This window comes from Camellia sinensis, chromosome 6 (genome assembly GCF_055761805.1).
Source record: "Camellia sinensis isolate YWXY chromosome 6, ASM5576180v1, whole genome shotgun sequence".
In the NCBI taxonomy this organism is placed as follows: domain Eukaryota; kingdom Viridiplantae; phylum Streptophyta; class Magnoliopsida; order Ericales; family Theaceae; genus Camellia; species Camellia sinensis.
Window position 1 is genome coordinate 152,564,198 of NC_138966.1, and position 5,533 is coordinate 152,569,730.

Below are 5,533 nucleotides of genomic sequence, written 5' to 3' on the forward strand. Positions count from 1 at the left end.
TTTATTTACTGTTTTGGCTTCCGCCAGGCCCTGTACTCTGTTTTACTGTATTACTGCTAAGTAGGCCTTCGGTAATCTCGGATTACTGGCCGGTTACGGTACTAAACCCATAGGGCCGGGTTTGGGTCGTGACAAATAGGAACCCGTCTCGACATGGTTTCCAATTTCCTATTCCTAGGTCTAGGCAAATACACTTTCCCATACAACTTATAACAATAAGGGCGAATATGACCATGCATACCACAATGATGACAAATAAAAACAGGGTATACCTTCTTTTCTTTTACCTTACTAACTCTAGGAAGTTTAAGAAGTCCAGCCTTATGTTGAATTTTTTGTTCTCCCTTTCCTTGAGTTCTTGTATCATGAGATGTTGAAGCACTCTGTTTTTGCTCTTTCTTACCACCAAAGCCAATGCCACTCTTGTCACAACTCATTTGTTGAGACCCAATGATATCCTCCAAAGTCTTTGATCCTTTGTTCCAAAGACCAATGGTAGCCATAGCACACTTGAGCTCTTTCTCTTTCTTGATCATTAGTTCTTCCAAAGCAACTTGTGACATCTCGAGAGATTCAATCTTTTCTTCATACATGGCATGGGTTTGCAGTAGCTCATTCCTTTCTGTCTCACAAGTCAACAGTTTTGCACAAAGAACTTGTCGATCATCAGCTACCTTGATGGCATTAATTCTGGCCTCGGAAATCTCCTCCTTAAGTTCGACATTCTCACTTTCACATGCTTTGAGTTTCTTTGTGAGTTTGTCATTCAATTTGAATAAGTTAAGAGACTCCTTATACAACTTTTCATAAGCTTGCTCAAGTTCTTCATCTTCACTCCCCGAGGATCCGTCAAGTAGGGGTGGTCGAACCATAGAATTTTCCTCACGAATTGAATCCATTATCACAAATCAAACAAGATCTCGTTCTAAAAGAATTTTTTTAAAAAAAAAAATAGAACGACCTGCTCTGATACCAATTGAAAAATCTAGAAATCCCCTAGATATTGATTTGTGATTATGTAACAATTTTAAGTAATATATAACAATCCCAATCAAACAATCAAGACAAATCAACACAACGATTTTAACATGGAAAAAACCACAATTGGACACCTCCAACTGTGATTAAAAAACCACGGGCAACAGCCACAAAACAATCCACTAAGAAGATTTAAAGGAATTACACAGGTATACTCTCAATTACCTAGTGAATCCACGCCTAATTGAACCAACCTCTATGTGTCTCTTCCAACCTGTCTTCACCTCGGAATTGTCTTTATGATGAGCCACCCCGGAATCTACCAAAGCTTCAGGCTCGAATTCTTCAGAATCCACCGAAGAACAACTCTCTTTTTTGTAGAACAAACAAAACCTTTGATGTATACTCTTTAAAACATGAGTTGAATACTCAATCAAAACATCAAAGAAAACTAACAAAATAACCCCAGATATAAACCTTAAGAACCAAAAAGAAGATCTGGAGGAATTCAATAGTTTTGGGAGAAAACCAACTATTTATAGAAAATCCAAAAGAAATCCTAGTTTTGGAAGAAATCCAATTACTTATAGAAATTCAAAAGTAATCCTAGTTTTGGAAGAAAATCAACTTCTTAAAGAAATCCTTGTCAAACGGGATTGCCAATAATAAAACCTAACATCATACCTCACTCTTCTCTTCTCCTCTCCTCTCAAACGGCGCTCTCCTCTTCTTCTCTCATCTCGCTGCTGAACGACGAAACTGCTCCATACATCGAAGATCGCGCGGCGATCATCCCTGTTTTCCGTTGATCTCCACCAAAAAGTAAGATTTGAAACCCTAAACCCTATGTTTTTGTTATATATAGATATACATATATTAGATATACACCTTGATTTAGGGTTTTTTTGATTTTTCATTGCTCTGTGTTCAAATCCATTAAGATTTGTGTTTGTTTTTGGTTTCTGGTTGCTCTCTAGCGCTCTCTCTCACCGATTTTGGTTTCTGGTTCATGTAGGCTTAGGATTTATGGGTTGATGAAGAGGAGTGGGTGGGGGGCCTTAACAGATTTAAAACGATTTTTTTTTTTAATACTGTTTTTAGGTTCATGTTTTTAAAACTGTTTTTGGTCCTTATTTGTTGCTTCATTGACTAGTTTTGATTGTATATATTAATCAAAGAAAAATGGAAAAAAAAAAAAAAAAAAAAAAAAAAACTTACCACTCACCCAACTCCAAAACACGGTGAGTTCACATCTAGTGTAACAAAACACATATCACATGTTCCAATTTTATAGCATTGTTCTGTATCCCCACTTGGGTTTTTCAACATTTCATTGAAAGCTAATTGGGTAATAATTAACATTAAACATTCAATTTAAAATTTATTTATAGTGGTTGTGATGTTGCTGTTGGAATGAAAGCTATCAAGGAGAAGAAAAAAAATTTGGTTCAGACTCATTTTATTTTGCACCAAATGAGAATCATGAGCCATTTGTAAGCTATATCAAGTATTAATTCGGTCTATGAATTTTATTTTTGGATAGTTTTTTGGACTTTTTCTAGAACTAATAGTTCTGCTACAAATGTAAGAATCGATCTAGAAATGAATACAAGATACACATGAATTGATAAAATTTTATCCAATTGAAAAAAAATTTATATGTCTAAATAGAGTTTATATCTGATCCTGTGACGGATTCAAGTTTACTGAACAACTCTCCAAGTCAAGACATAAATTTGTTAGTTTAGTTTTCCATCAGTTTCAGAGTTTTCTTGATTTGAATTTAAGGGCTGAGAACATTTTATTGATCTAGTCTTGAGAATTAAGATAGTGTTCATTTGCAATTTTTAAAACACTAAGATTCCTTTTTAAAAAGTTTACTATGATTGTGTTCAGATTTTGGAATTGAAAAGGAATTTGTGGGGAAAAAAAATGAAAAAATAAGGATTAATTATACTTTGCACTCTTGCATTTTCTTTGAAAATGACACCAAATAATCAAACTTAAGATAGAATTTTCAAAGTACAAGGCAATGTTGGCATTTTAAGATATTCAAATCTGTTCTAACTGCAAGCATTTAAATGTAATTACTTAACCTCTCTTTACACTTATATGCATTACAAAAACACTTACAAATGTGAGTGTGAGAGAGAAATTGTGTTTGGTTATGTGTTCCAAACACAAATGTGAGGACGATCCTGCATTGGATGTGCTCATTATAGTTGTGCCTTTTGACTTTGAGAGAGAGAGTCATGGTTTTGGAGTAGTAGACTAAAACTTCTCAAACTTCTTAGTGCTTAGGTGTGAATGCCTTTACTAATTTTACCTCTCTCATTAAGAAATGCCTTTATCTTTTCATTAAATTTGCTTTTACCTTGGAATAAGTATAATTTTATTACATTATTACAACTAACTCTCCCATTTGAAATGAGATCAGTGCACTTCTAATTGGTCTAGGAACAAATGGGTGCAAACAATTTGTCGTTGTGTTAGAAACATTTTATTCAATCAATACTACATAGGTGCAATGTATTTACAATTAGCTTTCCAATGAGGATTTGGATTCAATTTTTCCTAATTAATGCAAAGGCATGTCATTCTCCAGTAACTATTATTCTAGTGGTGAGAGCTTCAACTTGAGGTATGAGGCTTTGAAATGTGATTGTGGGCTAAGAGCTGCCATAAGGGTTACCAAGTCTGACAAGTCATCTAAAGAGAGACTGTATTTCATTTGTAAGAAGAGAAATTGTCAATTTTGGAGTTGGTGTACCCCAAAATCTATAACGATGGTAGAGAGGTTGAGGACCGAGAGAATGCTTAATCAAAATCAAAATATGGAGACTGTAGGACTAAAAGTGAAGAACCAAATGCTTGAGCAATCCAATGCTTTCATGAAGCAGCTTGTTGTGGGTCTGCTCACGATTTGTATTGTTATGTCAGTTGCATTACTCTTCAAATGATGATAGGTACCGTTTGGAGATACTCGGTGTTTTTGTGCTAATGTAGTTCACTATGAACTATTGTACTAAGCTTTGTAATTGTTGAATGTTGACGTAGTTACTATGTATGGTTCTTTTGTACTAATCTAGTTGTTGTAATGCAAGCCCTGATGAATGAGTTTGTTTTAATTTTTTTTTTTTCTTTCATAGAATGAGTACCCAAGAGGAAACACAGTCTCAAAATAGGAAGAACAAGGGAAAATCAAGTCAAGTACCATCCGTTAAAGCTCATTAGGATGCAAAATCAAATGGAATTTTTATTAAGCTTTGTGTTGAGCAAGTGAAGGTTAGACATAGACCTGGTACACAGGGTCGGGTGGGAAAATGTGATAACTAAGTTTAAAAGTATGACCGGAAAAGCATACCAATGAATACAAATGAAAAATCATTGGGATGTGTTGAAAAAAGATTGGCTTTTATGGAATAATCTGTTAAGGGGTGAGACAGGCTTTGGCCGTGATACATTGACTGGAGCTATATCTGCATCTGATGAGTGGTGGACTTTGAAATTGGAGGTACGTGAAGTGCTTAATGTACATATTTTGTTTGTTTTTAGTTTAAATACACCAAATTTTGTTACTTGAAATTGTTACATTTTCCTTTGTAACTGTTATAATGATATCCTGATACTGCTAAATTCTGGCGTATGCCGTTGCAATTCGCTGAAGACTTAGACATACTATTCTCAGATGCAGCTACTACAGGAGAATGGGCATACACTTTTAGCTCAGGGGTAATGCCTCAGACTAATGAGACGCCGGAGGAATTTTATACCCCACATGATGCTGAATTTCATGATGATGCTGATTTGGAGGTGGTTCATCCTTTCGAGTTAAACAAAAAACCGTCATCAAACACTGATGGTTCATCAACCAAGAGCAAGACAAAGAAGAAATTTACTGGTGCAGCTCTACTGAACAAGACACTTGATCGTATAGTCAATGTGGTTGAGTCATCTTCAGCAACTTCAACACAGACTTCATCAAGATATCCTTCGATTGCAGAATGTTTGGCGAAGTTGGAAAGCATCCCTGGTGTGTCCCCGGATGATGAGCTGTATGTATGAGCTGCCAGATTGTTCTTACGAGACAAGCGTCGTGAGTGATTTATGAGTCTTCCAACGGATGAAGTTCAATTGAGGTTTCTAAAGTTTGAGATTAAGATGGAGAAGACCACCATAGGTTATCGCGGCTAATTGTTTTTGAGATGGACTGTTGTGTTGAACTCATTATTTTTTTTCTTTTATTAATATTTTTGTTGGACTTTGATGGATATTATTAACTATGTTGGACTTTTATTATTAATATTTGACTATGTTGGACTTTGATTAATATGGAAAAATGTTAAACTTTTATTATTAATATTTGGGTAGGTGGCATTTTCATAGTTGAATGGTAGGTGAATGGTTGACTGGTTAAATGTTAGTTCAATGGTTGAAATGTTAGTTGAATAGTTGAATGGTTGGTTTCAATTTTGAATATGAATGGTAAAGATTTTTATATATATGTAGATGTTTTCCAGCTGGTTTTATTATGGTGTTTTCCAGCTGAGTTGAA